The following is a 20,481-nucleotide window of genomic DNA, read 5'->3' as shown; positions in this document are numbered from 1 at the left end:
TCCTTATTCATTTTAACTTACATTTTGTCATTTCAACATATAGTAAATGCTCATGTTGGAGAGCAGAACATTAACAAAGGTGAGAAATGCGAATATTCCATTTATCTGGTTTTGAGAAATTACAATTAAATCTGCTTGTCAACATTTTTGTTCTTTCAATTTGTGTTCTTATACCACTGAATACTTGTTAAAACCATGTGATTGTAAAAATACATTATTTCTTTAGTACAATGGATGCGTATTCTAAATGCGAAGATTCTGGCTAATAAACCTTATCTCAGTAAAAAGTATAATATTTTCCGTCTTCAAATGACACGTTTAATCTTCTCCAGCATTTTTTCTCTCTCCCTATTACCTAATAATTCTTACCCGAAGTCCACAATTTGGTTACTGTTCTCTATTTTTCTTAAAATCCAGATTTCTGCTCCGTACAGAAAAATATCTCGTATGAAATATTGCTGAATATAAAAATGTACACTCATGTCCAAAATTATTGTCGCATGTCTATAAATATGATGTTGTAGGAATATAATTTAATAACGAATTCGCCCGGTATTTCTTATAATGTTAGTATGTGTATAATTGGCAAAGACATGTATGTGGCAAATTTTATGTCAAAAGAGCAGTAAATAAGAACAATAAAACGAAGATAAAACTTTCTTGTCTATTTAGCAACATTTTATTTTACTCACACTAATTTTCGTATTTATAATTCTTTTCCTATGAAATTTACCCCAAATATACATTTCCCGATTATACATATATACTAACATTATAAGAAATACCGTGCGAATTCGTTATCAAATTAAATTCCTACAACAACATATTTATAGACATGCGACAATAATTTTGGACAAGAGTGTACATACACGTGGAGTTATTACAGAACGATTACTCATAATAATAATAGTAACAACTCTGATTACACGAATATTTGCAGAAGCAAACTTTCGTCTTGATTTTTAAAAACAATACTAATTCCAATCTAAAATCGCTCAAAAGTAAATAAAAATTAAAAACTACCAATTTCTACTGTCCTGGAGTTATAACAAAGCTATTTTTTTCTGAATAATATTAACACTCCGAACGTATTACTTTACAAACTTATATTAAGGTACTATATATATTAAGTATATTCAATATAACTGACAAATTTGGGTTAAGTTTAAGGTAGCCCCTCCGGTTTTTATAAAAATTAGGAAAATTTACAGGAGAAATAAGGTAAGAAATAATGATTTGGGGTTCATATATGATGTTTAGACGCGTAAGTTTGGCAGTAAAGTTATGTTTAATATTCGGGAAAAGATACGTAGAAATGGGTACTATTTGCATCACGAGGAAGGTTGCGATGACTCAGTAGCATGATAGTCGTATAGGATAGCGAATCGGTGCGTTGAATGTGATATTTCTGCATTGAGTTTTACTGGATTATATAAGAATAATGAAGATAATCTATTAAATTTTTATGAGAACCACGGATTACTGAATTTTGAGTGATAATTGAAGCTTTTATGAGAACCGGTTCCAGTCACTGTCCTAGTCTAACTAAAGTCCTACCGGGTAACATAACCTAACTTAAATTAACTAGACCTAACCTAACTAACCTGACCTAACAATGTTTGAATAGTTTTAATTATTTTTTGTAGGTTTGAAACTGGAGGGGTAACTCTAAACTTAAGCCATAAATTTATATATGACGCAAGAAGTAAAATGTGACAAACCAAAGTGTTGCCCAAAAGATACAGCTACTCCAACAGAAACAAATATAGTTTTCAACATATTCAAGATACAAGAGACGAGAAAGCTCTTTTACTACATCTTTTCGAGACAAGATAGCACAAATCTAATCTCGTAGCCAATACTACAAACGAATAACAATTAATGTAACAATGAACAGCATGTGAAAAAAAAATCGATTTTCGTATTAAATGAGTAATTCAAAACCAGCATCTAATGTTTTAACTATTTTAATTTCACAACAAATATGCAACTTCCTTACATTATACATGGAAAGGAAATTCTAAAGTAACGTAATTTGCACAAATAAACAGAGGAAAATTAAAAACATCTTTTATTGACGAAAATGCATGTATACAGTATGCTATTTAAGTTTGCATTACAAAATATCACAAACTTTATCTTTATTTCTTAAAGCTGACACCGGAAAGATGTGCTCCCTTTCGGCGTTCACGCATCGGTTCCGAACAAATGCCGGCGCTACAGGGTTGCCAACTCTAACGTTCAAAACTTCCCGTTTTCCTGTGCCACCCTCTCCCCCTTTCCAAGGGGAAGTCTTATTCAATAATCTATTCAATATTCAGTAATCCAATAATCTACTGCATATCAATGTCATTTCATATTAACTAAGTCTTTATTTAAATTTTAAGTTGTTATGCTACAGCCCATTAAGTCCAACACAATATATCAATTTTCTCAAGCTACTGAAGTTCAGACACCATTAAAAAAAGTGGCATTTAATAAGTGCTCTTGTAACACATTTATCTATATCATTCTTGACTGAAAATATCTTGTCCTTCAGAATTTTTAAAAATGTATTTTGCTCTCCCCTCAAATCTGTCAATGTGGAGTTGATAGGAATAACAGCCTCTCTCTCTCTCTCTGTATATATATATATATATATATATATATATATATATATATATATATATATATTCTTTTCCGTATTTTTGTATCTGTCGATTGTAGAGCAGCATAAAGGCTTTTTCCATACCTTATTATTGTAATTCAAATATTATAAGAAATGAAAAAAAAAATCACTGCGTACCTACATAATTCATTTCCTTTTAAAGAACAAAATGAACGAACGATCAACGTAGTAAACACTATTCTTTTCCTTGTTTATGTAGGCCTCGATAGCTGGATTTCCCACTCACCGTTCTATCATTAGAGTATGTTCTGAATGACACGCTTTTATTCAATATTAGTTCAACTATGGTGAATAATGCAATATTGAGCCATATTATATAATACCCACAAAAATCATCTCACGAATATCGATAGAAAAGATGACAAACAAATCGAAACTTTGTTATAGCTCACAAAAAAGAGCAAGACATAACAAAAGCCAATGCACGAAATACCTTGTGCAAAACTAGTTTCAAAACATATAAGCATATTCAGAGAATTTGACGTGTGACTGGCGGCTTGTTGAACAAAAATATGGATGCCCGCAGGGTAGGAGAAATCGCTCCCTCGAATCCCGCAAGAGGTTCATTTCTTCAAAAATACATGTCAAAAACAATAGATTTGCTTACTCTCACAATATAGTACTTAAGGTATTTATTGTAGTTAATGTAGTTATGCAATATGCGTAAATAATAGCTGTTTTATATACTGTTTTGTGTGCATTAACGTGTATGTATGCGTGTGTCAGTCTTCTCTCTCCTTTTAGAAAAAAAAAATCCTGAGTGTTTCTTACGCTGGACAAGTTATACCACTCTCTTTCCTACGCAATATTAACAGAGGATCGCTTTCCGAGCTGCGTTGGACAAATGCACTTTCTTTGTAATCAATAGACACAAATACAGGGTGTTTCAAAAAGAATGACCTGATTCTAAAAGTCCATATGTATTGATAAAAACATACTACAAAAATGGGATAAATTGCAAAACACTCACAAAATTTCATCGAAAATGCGAGGCCAAGCTGGACTATTCTCTTCGCACAAGCATCCTGTCAATTCAAATTGGTGATACCAACGACAAATGTTTTAGGATGCAGGTGGATCAATGCCAAAACGCCGACGAAAAGCACGCTGTATAGAAAACAATGCAAACTGAGAAGATGCATTGACTAGCATCTAACGGCAATTTTCTGAAACTAGGCCACGCCCATTCAACAACACTCATTTCTTTGCCGGCACGTCCCATGTTCCGTAATTATTACCGTCCAATATGAGATGATTCTTTTTGAAACACGGTGTATTTGCAAAACTCGAAAAGGAACTTTTTTTATTTCAGCTTTCGGGTTTTCTCGAATAGCTACAAAACCCGGATAACCTCATTGTGACAGAAAACCCGCAGTCTTAAAAAGGAAAACGTATAGGTAAAATACGACATGATAGGTCAGGAGATATCCCTATTACCAAAATCTTCTGTCACTTATATTCTAAATTAACACATACTGTATCTATCAGCGAAACTATTAAATACACTCTTACTGCCAAAAATATCTCTTAAGGTCAGGGGGACAAAATAGCTCAGAGACAACATAGGCCCAATCAACATCTTGGCGAAAGGGCTTTGGTCCGACAACAAGGCGTATGGTTTTGCGATTAACAACATCGAGTAGTTGATTTTTTCTCTCTCTCTCTCTCTCTGAGAATCTTTGTTTCCTTTCGCTTTGTCGTTTTAACAATTTTTTCATCATTTATTTGCATTTAATATTCGCCTCTCTACGCATGCATATTATAACGTTGAACACTAAGCTGAAAGTTAAAAAAAAAGGGGGGGGAGAGAGAGAGAGAGAGAGAGTAGCAGTAAGAAGTTTACATAAAAACGAATTGCTAATTCGATCATAGGTGACACCATACGTGTGATCACACGTGACGTTACCTTGCATGATGGATTTTATATATATTCATTCATAATTTCGCTCCATTTCCTAATAATTTCACTTTGTAATGCCAATATTAATAAAGCTCTCTAGTACGGCGTTAAATTATACCTTTTAATCACTGTATTCCGATATTTCAGTTTTCCCTGTTTTGAAACTGTCTACTAACTAGAAGTAACATAATACTGTTGGATATTTTCTTCTCGGATTCACTTACCCGAAAGAATAAATGTATTTATTCTTCACAATAGCACTTTCTGTGAAATTAGTTATTATACAAATAATAATAATAATAATAATAATAATAATAATAATAATAATAATAATAATAACATTATGAAATTTCACAGAAAGTTTTATATTACTTGACAAATCTCTTAATGACATAACGAGAAAGCATAATTTATACAACTTATACATACATACAGATACAAATTGTGGGAAAGGAGATGTCAACACTTATAAGACATACAACTCTTATACATATATTACGTATATTGATCTTGTACTAATTGTTTGTACTCCTCCAAATGGTGACATTTCCCGTTCATAAAAATGAAAAAGAGGGAATGTCTGGATAAGAGAGGAAGTCTAGTGACTTATATGAAATACTGTTTATTACATGGATATTTGGCAATGGATATGGTATAATCTGTAGGAGAGATCATTACAGGAATGCCACATGTAACGGAGGAAAAGATAACGATGTAGACCAGAAGATTTTTTTTTTAATCTTAAAGACAATGATAACACTCTTATTTCCATACATAATAGAAATTAGGTAATTGAAAAAGGCTGAAGTGCAACGTCACAAGAATCAGTGCATCACATCATGCTTTCCTGGGAATCAAACAAAACAATGAAACGATTCAGTGAGCATCCATGACCTGTGATGGAAGTACACGTTCACACAGTATCTGCATGCAGATGAAAACCAGCGTTTTTCTCGCCGCACATATTTGGGACTCATAGGAGAGGAAAACAATAAGGAGTTAATTCCTATATGCAACCAAATCATACACTTGACTCTAAAACAGTTGTTCCCCATTTTTGGAATGTGAAGAGCGAGGAAAGGTGAAATATTACATTGTGAAATTATGAATGAAGTAACACTCGTAATGACCATTCACAATTTAACTTAAGCAATTCACAGATGATACGTATTTCTAGTTCTATTCACAATTTTGCTATGGAAAAACGGAGTAATTGTGTAAATTAAAATTGTTTACATTAACAAAAATGCAGTGACGTAACAAGGAGGGGGCAAACGGGGCTTGTGCCCCGAGCGCTGGATTGGGGAGTGCAAATAGGGTTGCCAGCTCTACAAAATAAAACACCGGCACCCCTTCAAAATTCCTTATGATGTTTTCTATAGGTCTAAGTGCGAAGTATCTCTGTTCCGACCCATCCATGGGAAGGAAATGTACTAACGTAAACAAAGGTGCATTAGCACCTGTATTTTGCATATCTTTAGTACATTCACTAATAAGCTTAATAGATACATTGTGCTACAAATGAGAAACTGAAATGGCATTGATTTTTTATTGTATTTACCAGTAACTGCCACTTCTTTAAAATTACCGAAACAGATGAACAAAAGTATTTTAATCTTTACGTGACAATTTTGGATTTACAAAATGAAATTTACTCTTTTAAACTTATGCTTCTACTACAGTAAATTGCTTTAAAAGGTCCTTTTTCACTCTCAATAAGTGTATAAAATTCCTTACAAGTAAATTTTCAATTTTTTCTGATAGTCCCTGTCATCTCTTTAAATTATCTAAACAGATGAACAAAATACATTAGTCGTTGGTAGATGGTGAAAGGTGACAGTTTTGGATTTACAGAATGAAAGTTACTTTTTAAATCTATACTTCGAACTAGATGAAACTGCTTCGAACTAGATACAAATTTGAAATTTAAGAAATTGGAACATGGATTGACCCCAAGCTCAGGTCCGGAAGGAAGTAGATGTATGCCGACAACTACTGCAAAATCTGTGCGATGTGCGTTTGCTGAAACAGATTGTTACATACGACGAAAAGTGAGCGATTTTCCAATATATGAATGAGCAAAAACAGTCGTTGAGCAAGGGCCAACTTCGAGAACCGGTCGTCAAACAAGCCCGTTTCGAGCATAGCCTCGTGCCCTATATAGTGTAGTACGTAGTGGAACTACAAGTGGTAATTTACTTAGAGTTCGTTCCTAACGGCCGTACCATCAATGTCGAATAGTTGGAACGAATGTATGCTGCACTACGCCAAAAAACATCCTCCAAGAGCGCGCCCTGCTGCAACAGGATGACACAGAACACTCGGCTCGAAAAACGGGGGGAAAAAATGCAGGAACTTGATAGCATCGAACTGATGGCACATTCGGCTGTTAGTCCTGACCTGGCCCCTTCGGATTCTACCTGCTTCGGTCCATGGCACACTTCCTGAAATTACGATGCATCACCAACCAACAGGAGATGGAAAGACAGGGTGTCTACTAAAATTCCAAAATGAAATTTCGTGACTTTTTCGTGACCTTTCCTTTACCAAATCACAAAATTTCCTAACATTTTTAAGAGCGAATTTGGGTGTGAATTAGGCCGAATTTTCATCCATGCAATACAAACGTGGTTTGCTTGCGATTTGATAGCGTCGAAAAGCCGACCATAGACTTTTTTTTTTTTTTTTTTTGCTGTGAACTCTGACGTCATTTGCTGAGATAAGGAAAATCGTGATCCAAAAGCCAAATTTCGTAACTTTTTCTGGACTTTTATGATCGTCTTCTGATTTCGTGACTGTTTCGTGAGACTCGTAACTTTCGTGACCGATAGACACCCTGTATGTTACATGACTACATTTCATATAAGGCGCCTAGTATCAAATTCCGCCACATCCATTTTGCTTAGTTTCGAGTAATCTCGCAAAACGTGCAGTGAAGCTCCATACACACGCGTACAACGTCCCATATTTGAACTAGATTTTTAGTATGATATGTTAAGCTTTTAAACAAAATTCTGTTTCCATGGAATTCCTTTAGATCAAACATATAACAAGCGATATATAACTCAATTTCGGTATTTAAAAAAAAATGGATTTGGTGGTTTTTGATACTAGGAGCCTCATTCATTTATTATTTCAAGGTCATCAGGAGTATATCAACGAAGAGGCAACTGGGCGCCCGACCACCCCAAAAGATTTTCTGGCCCTAAATGGACCTGGATTGTTATGCTTTTTATTTAAAATGCTTACTAAAGCAAAATGATAAATGTTTATAATAGAACAGAAATACCCATTCTTCATAGGGAAGAATAAAGTTTAATATAAAACTGAAAATTTGAATATTATAAAAACTGTCCCTCTTTTCTTTTTAGAAGTGCATTTGTCGAAAATACTGCAACATGTATTTAATCATTTTTAATTATAAGTTTATATATCGAATTTCACAGATCATATTTAAAGCGAATATACAACTTAAGCATTTTCTTAATGAAGTATCGAGCATTTTTAAAAACTAAAAATTGTTCTCTTTAAGGGCCGAAGTTTTGAAAAGGCTGAAACCCGTTTTCAATTAATTTCAATTGGAAGTTTATGTACGGTACTAAACTTCCTACCTCCAACTTGAACGAATACTCACATGATATGATGTGTGTGTGTGTGTGTGTGTGTGTGTGTGTGTGTGTGTGTGTGTGTGTGTGTGTGTGTGTGTGTGTGTGTGTGTGTGTGTGTGTGTGTGTGTGTGTGTGTGTGTGTGTGTGTGTGTGTGTGTGTGTGTGTGTGTGTGTGTGTGTGTGTGTGTGTGTGTGTGTGTGTGTGTGTGTGTGTGTGTGTGTGTGTGTGTGTGTGTGTGTGTGTGTGTGTGTGTGTGTGTGTGTGTGTGTGTGTGTGTGTGTGTGTGTGTGTGTGTGTGTAAAGAATAAGAAATGTGATTATAGAAATTGTCCGTTTTTCCCTATTAGAATGCAGAATTGTCCAAACACGCATTCTCTTGACTTTAATTTAAGAGCTTAAATACCAAATTCCACACCGCTGACTTGAGTGAATCCTTACAATTGCCAATTTCACAGTAAACAGTCGAAATTTGAAGACTGAAATTGCCCCCTTATCTTTATTTAAGAGCGGAAAAATGCTGGAACACATGTTCAGTTATTTTGAATGGGAAGTTAATTTGTCAAGTTTTATCTTCCTAATGTGAGATATTTCGTTATTGGAAAAAAGATCTGAATCCTGAGGATACATATTTTAAAAATCCCTCATCATTTGTTTTCTTGGCAAGAGTTTCCTGTCCAAATTTTGTTTCTAGCTACAGTAGGATGGCCTTTATGTTGAAGAATTAGCAACTCTTACTTTTTATATAATAGTTTAGATACAAAAGAGAAATAAATCTAAACTGCGTCAATACTTATAATAATTACGAACTTCCCAAACGCAATAATGAGTGCAATACTACTGATCAGTGGCGTAGCCAGAAATGTATCATGGAGAGCACTAAGAATTGCTGTAACGAATAAATACGATTACTCACATACAGCAAGCATTATGTGGCGTCAAAGGCTGAAATGTGGGTCACATAGTCGGCCAGACTAGTTCATGGGCTCCTATCACATTAAATTTAATATTTTATTTCAGTACACAGAGATGAGGCGAATTGTAGGTGAGACAGACAACAAAGAATTTACATTCTTTTCAATTTTCTTTGCTTAAATATTGAAATACTGGTGCAATTTGCTAAGAGATACTAAATTACACTTCCTAATGCTACAGCCATAAAAGACTACGGCCAGCCAAATAACTGAAGTTCAACTGGTGATGTGTGGCCATCGTATCGGTTTCCATGTGCTATTATTTATGGCTTTCTAGATGGAAGTTTGCTGCCTCTTAATCCAGGTACCTTCCCAATTGCCTCATGATGCTGTGGCCAATACCAGAAAATTGTAGTGTCCCAGCGATAAAAGAACCTATGCAGAGTATGGTCGCGCACGCTAACAACACAGTTAAATAATAATAATAAAATTTAAAGAACCACTTTTTTTAATGTTCTCTATTCGCAACCGCTGATGGTAAATTTTGATGCCTATGGAAACAAAAAAAAGAGCTGGAAAAGTTTACGAATACTGTATATAATTAGGGATGGCCACAAAGTTCCGGTTCCGGCGAAATCGGTTCCGCGAAGAACCGGTTCCGGACCTGAATCCGAAAACCCGGTTCCAGAACCGGATCTTAGGAACTGGTTCCAGACCTGGATCCAAAAACCCGGTTCCAGAACCGGATCTTAAGAACCGGTTCCAGATCTGGATCTGAAAACCCGGTTCCAGATCTGGATCCGAAAGCCCCCAAAGACCCGTAAAGGCGGCACAAAGTTCACCTTCAAAAAAAATGCAAAGAGGACCATGCGCTTGTGCCTTCCCCGCCCAGACCCGCTTGTGCCCCCAGAAAAAAAATTTGGTCCACCAGTGGGTGTTTAGCCAAATGAGTTGGCCAGTTTGCCTGTTTAGCCAATGAGTTTTGCCAGTTACCCAGTTTATTTAGCCAAATGAGACAAGCTGCCGCCGCCTGGGCGCCTGCCTGTCGCTTCCACCATTTCATCTAGCATACTGTTCACAGCCTGCCAGCAGCTCGGGTTTAGCGTAGGGATGGTCACAAAGTTTCGGTTCGAGCGGAACCGGTTCCACGAGGAACCGGTTCTTGGAGATCCGGTTTTCAGAACCGGTTCCGGATTCGGTTCCAGTCCTGGGTCCGAAGAACCGGTTCTAGACCTGGATCTGAAGAACAGGTTCCAGACCTGGATCCGAAAAACCGATTCCGAAACCGGATCTTCTAGAACCGGATCCGTTCCGACCCGAAAACCGGTTCCACCAGGAACCGGTTCTGGCCATCCCTATACATAATTTATTTAATCTGCTTAAATCTTGTGTAGTTTGGAATACAGCTGATGGGAAGTAAGTTTTTCTTTTATCTGTGTAAAGTTTGCTTTTCCTCAAAAAATAACTATATACATAAGTGGCCATAACATGTCTACATAAGAAGTCACAAATGGAACATACTACATGAATTCAGAATCCTTTCGGTATCACTGTACTAAAAGGGGGCCAAGGCTTGAGGAGGATCAGTGTCCTACCTATGCCATTGATACTGATTAATCATCAACTTCGTTACTCTCATTCACCTAACTAGATGTACACAGTATTTATCTTATTAGTATATTATACTATTGAATTATTGCATAACTGCCCAAGAGTCATATTTTTTTGTTTGATTTATTGCATAGTATTTTTTTAACCGTATTTTAACTTTTGAATGACGATAGGAGAGGAAAAAATACGTTGATCTTGAAAAAAATCGATATATCAGCGGATTTACGTTATTTCATGACCTTTACATCGTGAAAACCAGATTTTTGGATGTTTGTTTGTCTGTCTGTCCATAAATCCAATCTTCTCGATGTAAAGAGTTCACTCAACTAGAGGTCATACCATTCAACGTATCGAGACCAAATTTAAAAGTTGAGAAGTTTTTATAACATTCTTAAGAGGCGATTATTATTATTATTTTCTTCCTAACCCTAAAATTAAAGATAGGTGGGGGTGAATATTAAAATTTCCGATTTTTTTCAAAAACGGCTGTAACAGTTTTGTTCTCATTTCAAAAATCAATGTTCCATTAACAACCCTATAATGTGACTCTAGACGTTTTATTAGAAAAAATCTGGAATAGGTAGTGTATTTCTAAGATTGACTTCTCAAAAACGAAAAGATAGACAATTTTGTTCATATTTCCATCTCATTTGTCTCGAAAGAAGTCCACTTAATAGTAGTTTTCTCAAAAATGACTCAGGCAATTTTGTTCATATTTCATTACAAATGTTTTCTTTTAATGGCATAATTCATTTCCCTTGAAAAAAAATCACAACGGATAGTTTATTCCCGAAGTGAGTTTTTTTTTTTAATGACTCACAGGATTTTGTTTATATGTAATTAATAACTCTAAAATGTTGTGCAGATCACACGTCACGAAAATATATGCAACAGTAGTTTTTTTTTAATTATTATTTTAACTTTTAGTTATTGTTAATGTTTGTTACAAAAAGTCCGGGTAGGAAAATTTTTGTCCACGAGCTTCCACGTCGAAAATGGCCTGAAACAAGGAGATGCGTTGTCGCCATTATTATTTAACTTTGTGCTGGAATACGCCATAAGGAAAATCAAAGATAGCAACCAGGGCCTAGAGTTGAACGGCATTCACCAGGTTATGGCATATGCTGATGATGTAAATTTAATAGGGGATGATAGGAGAACAGTAGAAATAAATGCAGAGATCTTATTAAACGCTTGCAGGGACATGGGTTTAGAAGTAAATGCAGAGAAAACTAAATACATGGAAGTGCGTCGGGACCGTAATACGGCAAATTGTGGAGGCGTTAAAATATTAAATAATGCTTTTGATAAAGTGGATACTTTCAAATATTTAGGATCAATATTAACAGACGAAAATCATATTCACGAAGAAATTAAATGTCGACTAAAAGCAGGGAATTCGTGTTACTATTCGGTTCAAAATCTCTTGTCGTCGCGACTTCTGTCGAGGAATTTGAAACTTAAAATATACAAAACGATAATCATGCCTGTAGTTCTGTATGGCTGCGAAACATGGTCACTTACTCTGAGGGAAGAACATAGACTGAAAGTATTTGAGAACAGGATCCTGAGAAGAATATTCGGACCCAAGAGGAACGAGAATGGGGAATGGCGGAAGCTTCATAACGAGGAACTACATAGTTTATACGGCTTACCCAACATTGTTAGGGTCGTCAAGTCTAGGAGGCTTAGGTGGGCAGGTCATGTAGCTAGAATGGAAGAAAGTAGAAACGCTTTCAATGTCTTGACTGGTAGACCCATAGGAAAACGACCATTAGGAAGACCTAGGCGCAGATGGGAGGACAATATTAAGATGGATCTCGCAGAGATAGGAATACAAAGTAGAAACTGGATGCAATTAGCTAAGGATAGAAGTCAGTGGAGAGCTTTTGTGAACGCGGCACTGAACCTCCGGGGTCCATAGGCCATAGAGTTAGTTAGTTAGTTAACCCTCGGATGCATGTCGCTTTTTTTCTACACTTTTACATATGTGGGGTCAATTTGACCCCACGCAATATTTGGTTGATAATAATATAACATAGTATGCATGTTAGGTTAATTAGATTACGTTAGGTTTGGTTAAGTTAGGTAATGCGGAGGTATGTTAAGTTTGTTTAGATTAGGTTACATTAGGCAAGGTATATAGTTCAGGTTATCGCGTTTTATTCATTAATATAAGGAATAAACCAATTACAAATATTGTTCAGATATTTTAACTGTTTTCCTCTTCCTCGCTTTCCGAATAGTTAAAAATAGTTCACTCTTCTTCATATTAATATGAGTAACAGTTCACTTACACTTATCCGAGCTGCAATTCAGCACCATAATCTTACTTGAAACAAAAGATTTCTTGAGCAAGGAAAACAACACTAAATATGAAGAAAGTACCCATGTTTTGGCTTTGTCACATCAATACACATCACTGACATTCAGAACACACTACTAACACACTACTGTGAAATTTGCACACATACTTCTCACATCTGCTGCAACGCTGTGATGTCTTCCTGTCCTCTTCCCTTGTACAGATCTGACATCTTACTCTCTTGTTCGAAGATGTAGGAGCCAATGCCTTTGTTTCCCTCTCTACACCGCAGAGTTTCATCGCATCAATCACTGGTTTCTTTAGGTTCAAACTGTGGCACCTCAGCCTGATGTGAGGAAGAATCAGTTCGTTCGCCAACTCAGTTAGAAAGACACGGCGCTTGTGACTGATCCCTGAATGATAATCCGGATGTTGTGATAAGTAGCATGTGTATGCATTGAGAGCGCCTACGTTGATTACATTATAAAAGAGGGCCATTGGCCAGCGACGCGTCTGTCTCCTACAGGTGTATGTTTGAACCAATTTGTCCATGGCGTCAACTCCACTCTTTGTTTGGTTGTAAAATTTTATGATTTCTGGCTTCTTCTTGGAATCTTCCTCATCCACGCCTGTGTCATGATGCATGGTGCTGAGTAGAATGACGTTCTTATTCTTTTTCGGTACGTAGCTTACTAGGGTAACATCTTTATTGAAGACGAATTGTGATGTGCTAGGCTGTCTTGACTTAACATTGACCAGCGCAGGTGGAATTTCACGCGTCTGTTTTTCTTTATTGTACCAACAATAGTTACATTTTGTACCAACAGTTCCTTAGCTAAATCATAACTTGTGAAAAACTGATCAGTTGTGATATTACTGCCGGAGTTCCGCAGCGTGTAGCACAATGTCTTCACGACGTTGCTGGCGAGGTTAGTTTGAACTGGTTCCCCTGGCTGTCGTCCCAAGTACACTAAACCGTCTTTTGCGTAAAAGTTCTCAGCATCACACAACCAGAAGATCTTAATGCCGTATTTACCTGGTTTACTTGGCATATACTGCACAAACTTGCATCTCCCACGGAAAGGCACTAACTGTTCATCAATCGTGAGGAAAACTCCGGGAACCATAACTTTTCGACAATTTTCTATGAAAAGTGTCCAGATATATCGAAATGCAGCCATGTGATCAGTTTCCAGACGCAAAGCGCGGGTTCGCTTGTCATCGAACCGGAGCAGTCTTCTGATATCTTCGAAACGATTCACGCCAAAAGTTGCTTTGTATTTCGGATTAGCGAATTTGTTGAGAAAAAGTTCGCGAATAGGAACATCCCAACTTCTCTCAGTACCTGCGATAAGAAGGATGCCAATAAAAGCCTGAAGCTCTTCTAATGTTAGGTCAGTCCACTTTTTCACTGATTTCACTGCCACTCTTCTTCCTTCTAAATTCGTGCACTGCACAATTTCCTCCAAAATGTTACGGGAAATGAACAAATCAAAGGCATCTTTGGGTGACGTCAAGACAAAGCCCCGCGGGAGACCTTGTACATTCCTTACGATGTTGTGCCTAGCAGTCTGGTGAACACCGGGTGGTTTGCTTTTCCACTCAATTCCATTCTTCGAAATCATACCGAAAGACGCTTGCTCATCCCTTGCATCTTCTTCTTCTTCTTCATCATCATCACCACCATTATCCATTTCAAAATCACTGTCTTCCCTCGGAATGTTTTCCTCCTCTGAAACTCCATCATCTTCGTCAAAACTGTCCAAGTTGCTGGCAACACCATTATCATCCTCCTCCGTAAGCAGTTCGTTTATTTCATTTAGAGACAATCCTCTTTTTGTTATTACTGTCTATGGCACTTTCAGTCTAATAAACAGGATTTTATAAAATCACGTAAAAGCAATAAGCATGCACTTGTTCAAACCTAAAATGCGGCGTTCTTTCACACACGGTGTGCAATTGTTTCTGCAACACAAACAAACATGAGAGCGGAGCACTGTAGAAATGTCGTCCGACTATACACGCGGTCTGTCAACAACAACTGATTGCAGTGTTGTCAGGTTACAGTGGAAAAAAATATTTTCAAATAAGATAAAACAACCTTTTATTCGCGACAAATTTTTACTATACTTGCAGCAATATGCGAATTTATGGAAATTTTACAAGAGCATAAGTTTATTCCCAGAGAAAATAAGATCTCGAAATCAAAACTTATAAAAAATATCCAGTTTTACAAAAAGATTCATCATCATCCCTCGATAATTCGAATGATGATGATTGTTGTTCTGCCCTAAGGCAGGTCTTTGACCCGAAGGTCCCTGGGCAAGATGAGCCCATGGTGGTTTTTCATTGCCTTCCATGGGATGATGATGACGTCCTAAGGACGGGACCTACAGTTTAACGTGGGATCCGAATCACATGTGTCCCCACCGGGAATCGAACCCGGGACCCCTTGATTACAAGGCGGTGAGAGTAACCACTTATCCACCGGGGAATACTGATTTTAAAAGATTTTCTCTACTTTGGGTATAGCTGAACATTATATCCAGGCCAAACTTTTTATTTTGAACGTTTCTAAACTATTTTGAAACTGGGGTCAAATTGACCCCACATATGTAATAGATGGGTAATGATAAAAAATGGTAAAAAAAAATAATAATAACTTGCAAAACAAATGTGTTTACATTCTTTTGTAGTTGAAGCATCCTGCTTAGATGTCACAGAACATCAGGATTTTTCAGTGAGATTTCCTTGTAATACTAGGAAATAAAAGCATGTTGGGGTCAAAATGACCCCACACATGCATCCGAGGGTTAATGTTTGTTATGACTGGCTGAGTCCGTTCTGACCAGCCAATCAGCGATTATACTAGTTTCTAAGATCATGTTATATTTAGATACAACTGTCTCGTGTTTTACAGAGTCTGATCAAGCTAATGTGTTCAATCACTTGCCGAAACTGTTACACAGTTATTATTTATTTTAAATAAACGTTGCTTTGTTCAGAAATTTGTTTTCTAGTTGGATTTATTTGCTAGTACTTATTAAACGTTCCTCAATGATTTAACTTTCTTAACTAAAAATTACTACATGGTTTCTTGTGAATAGTTCATATTCTTTCCTATTCGAGACGCCGCAGAAGTCTCGAACCAGCATCGAACCACTGTGTCATCTACTGAAACAATACTGAATTAAATGACGTTGCCTACGTATATACGCAATCAAAATATGATTGTAGTAACTTTATAAATTTTACAGAAAACCAACAAGCTGGCGCGAAACTTAAAAATAGTTGTATTGTCATTAGGTTTACGTACCTGCACCAAATTTTTATTTATGTACTCCCATAACAGAACTCTTAGTTAGTATGGAGAAAGCCATGGTGATTGGAACGAAGCGGTCGGTGTCAAATATGGAAGAGGGGAGAAAACAGAATAAATGTCTAGTTTTCGATACCTGGGAAGTATTATTATTAATTATATGAAGTGTGAAGGTGAAATAAAAGCAAGGATAGGAATGGTGAAAGAAGCTTTCAGGCGAAAAAAAAAAAAAAAAAAGCATTTTGTGCGACCTTGAATAAAGAGTTGGGAAAAGGGCTATTATAGAGTATTGTTCTCTATGGATCAGAAACCTGGACACTATGTAAAAACCTGGACCTGGGAAACGACTGGAAGCTTTCGAAATGTGTGTGTGGAGAAGAATGGAGAGAAGTAGTTGGGTCGAGCGGAAAACCAATGTGTGTGTGTTAGAAATGGGGGAAAAGAATAATTTTCAATACTAGCAAGAAGAAGGGAAACTGGTTGGGACACTGGATAAGAAGAAACTGTATCATGAGGGATGTGCTAGAGGGTATGGTGGCACGAAAGAGAGGGAAAGGGAAAAAAGGAAACTACTATTAATGGACGATATCAAACCAGAAAAAACGTACGTGAAGACGAAGAGGTTTGCGGAAGAACGTACAGCATGGAAGTTTTTCAGCTGCAGCAAGTGACCTGCCAATAATGGCAAAATACCTATGATGATGAGTTACTATGGAAGTGCGTGAAATATAAATTGCAAGATTGAAATCTAACAAACTGAAAAGTAACCTAATAAATCATAGTAAAAGCATTTACTAAAGTTTTTAGTCAAGTTCTAGCTGAACCTGCGCTCTCTACAATTAATTATAAAAATGCTAGTGATATACGGTGTTTCCCTGAGCAAAACACTCCAAACAATATTCATCTTTGCCTGAAGAAAAGGTTATCCTTCGATTTTCATAATCATTTTGCCCATGAAAAAAACGTCTGATATACAACCCCTGTATATAAACATGTTGTGCTGGAGTGTATAACTCACAGGAAATTATGCTTTTCTAAATTTTAACACTTCCAGTGTACCCCTAAAAAAAAATTAAAAAGAAGTAACGGCCACGTTTTTAAAATATTCAGTTAGAACTGGGCAATCTACACAAAATCTGGAATCGACCAGCGAAAACGGAACGTATCGAGCACTCGTTGTTTTCGAAATTTCATTGTCGAAAGGATTGGAGACAAACATATAAACCAAGCATTTTACTATATAGATTAATCCATAATGCACTAAAAAGTCAAATATACCTGCACGTCCCATAACATCGTCGATCATAAAAACGTAGACACCTATTAGAAAAGAAAAAGTTAACCTGATGATATAGATAAGCTGACGATTGTGAAATGTACTTTTATATATATATATATATATATATATATATATATATATATATATATAAAAGTGTCCATTCTGTGTATATTTTGCAATTTTATGTATCATTAATGACATTAAAATATGCAGTTATTCATGTAACGAGAAAAAATAAAAATTCCAGCTGAATTAGAAAGTTAAGTATGGAGGAATAATACTCTTTTTATATATATATATAGCGTCGTATACTAATGTTTCATAACATTGCTTATTGTCAACGTGAAGTTATGTACATCGTAAACATTATCTTTGTACGATATTCTTGTTCGTAAAGTGCCATCGCTTAAAAACATCCAGAAACTGGTGTTCTGGTACTTCAAGATTCACTCCAATTAGAAAATTCGCTCCGTCTTTAATTTTTCAATGTAGGATTATTACATAACAGGATACGTTAGGGAATATTACACACAAGGATTTAGGAAGTAGTAGGATGACCAAACGTCCAGGTTCTCCCGAGACCGTTCCGGGCCATTCCGTATCAACTCAACACACCGTTTTATACTGATCCTTTCACATTTTGATTATTTTTACGTCACACGAAGATATCACAGCAAGACTGAAAAATACTAAATTTCAACCTTCTAGGCTGATTAGTTTTCGAAATTTTACGGTTTGAAATTTTCAATTTTCGTCAAAAAAATTGTATTTATTAGCTTTTTTAAATTTTTAATTTGGTAACTCGGCTCTTAATTAACGTACCGAACTAATACATAATTCATTGCAAAGCCATTGTTTTAAGCATAGATCAATAGGGGGGTATACTAAAATGAATTCTCGAAAATCCGAATTTCTCGAAAAACTGGCAATTTTAAATTTGTAATATATACATTCCGGAAAAATGAAATGAAATCCTTAAGTTTTACGTCCCACGATTATGCCGGTTAGGCTAAAGGAGACGGTGATGATGTGAGATGAGTGCATTGGTGGAATGAAAAAAGTGGGAGCAAACGGGAGAACCCCGAGAAAAACCACGAGCACGGTGTTTGCCCACCACAAAGTCCACACGGCGCGAGCTGGGATCGAACCAGGGATCCCAAGCACCGGAGGTGAACGCTCTACCACTGAGCCACCGCGCTCCCCTATATATATTCCGGATTTGATCAACTTTTGTTCTGTGTTCCGAGAAAATCCCGTCTGGAATGCCTGACAAGTAAACCTTACGTTTGGGTGAATCGAGTTGCTGACTGAGACACATATGAGAAAGTAGTACTAAATATTTTCAGTATTACAGTGAAGTTGTAGGTGCGAAGCTCCAGGGGTTTAGGAGATACAGCTACCAGAACATCACATGGAAGTACAGAATAGTCTTCATACAGTTGGAGGTAAAAGCCCTGTAAGACCTCTTGTAACGACAAAAGGTGAATAACAAATATAAGGGTACATATTAAGACTAGAGGGAAGTCATATAGTAAGGGTATACCTGACGGCGGCCATCTTGATATCCGCCATTTTAAATTAAGGTTAAGTTTTTAAAATAGGAATAGGGTCATGTGATACATGATTTAAGGCGCAAATTTAATCAGAAGAACAATGGTGACGTTAATTTTGATTTACTCGCAAGTGGCAAAAAGTTAAAGGGAAATTAAATATTGTTGCAGCATATGTATTAGTCCTTTACCCCACCTTGTAAATTTTGTGTTAATGATAATAATTAAATAAAAAGCAGGTGGATAAATATTAGGTCTATGGTAAGAGTTGCCTTGATGGCGGGCATGTTCAAATCCGCCATTTTGAATCAGAGAAAAGTTTTAAACAAAACGCATAACATTGACACCTTATTAACAGAAAACAGGATACATGAAAAACAACGAAATGGCGTGCAAGTACAGCATCAAACAACTAACATTGTAACGCCACCATTGTATTTCTGATTAACTTCTAGCCCGAAGTCATCTATTGCATTACTCTATCCCCATTTAATTTTGTGCTGGTTAATGATAAAGCAAAAATGGTTATACCGTTGGATTTATGGTAAAATTTGCTATTAATAAGGTGTCACTGTTATGCGTTTTGTTTAAAACTTTTGTCTGGTTCAAAATGGCGGATTTGAACATAGCCGCCATCAAGGCAACTCTTACCATAGACCTAATATTTATCCACCTGCTTTTTATTTAATTATTATCATTAACACAAAATTTACAAGGTGGGGTAAAGGACTAATACATATGCTGCAACAATATTTAATTTCCCTTTAACTTTTTACCAATTGCGCGTAAATCAAAATTAACGTCACCATTGTTCTGATTAAATTTGCCTTAAATCATGTATCACATGACTCTATTCCTATTTTAAAAACTTAACCTTAATTCAAAATGGCGGACTTCAAGATGGCTGCCGTCAGGTATACCCTTACTATATGACTTCCCCCTAGTTCTAATATGTACCCATATATTTGTTATTCACCTTTTGTCGTTACAAGAGGTTTTACAGGGCTTTTACCTCCAACTGTATGAAGACTATTCTGTACTTCCATGTGATGTTCTGGTAGCTGTATCTCCTAAACCCCTGGAGCTTCGCACCTACAACTTCACTGTAATACTGAAAATATTTAGTACTACTTTTTCATGTGTGTCTCAGTAAGCAACTCGATTCACCCAAACGTAAGGTTTACTTGTGAGATCCTAAGAGATCCAACATCGCAAGTCCCGTTCCCGGCTTCAATCAGCCTCAATTTCAACAAAGAAGCACTACCACATCTGAGCATGAGTGCTGAAAGTGAAAAGCTAGCCAGAGCCTTAGTGATAGTGGGCCCCGAT

The 20,481-nt window shown here is 36.4% G+C and overlaps 1 protein-coding gene across 4 annotated transcripts in view; it reads right to left on the bottom strand.

The window, feature by feature from the left end:
* The window catches only part of LOC145669689 (uncharacterized), a 215,068-nt gene that overhangs the window by 177,852 nt on the left and 16,735 nt on the right, over positions 1-20,481 (bottom strand). The gene's annotated exons all lie outside the window — the stretch shown is intronic.

The sequence above is a fragment of the Thermobia domestica genome, chromosome 14 (assembly GCF_964235325.1).
Source record: "Thermobia domestica chromosome 14, izTheDome1.hap1.1, whole genome shotgun sequence".
Classification (NCBI taxonomy): domain Eukaryota; kingdom Metazoa; phylum Arthropoda; class Insecta; order Zygentoma; family Lepismatidae; genus Thermobia; species Thermobia domestica.
The sequence above is the reverse complement of the archived record's forward strand: the minus strand, read 5'-3'. Positions and strand labels throughout refer to the sequence as shown.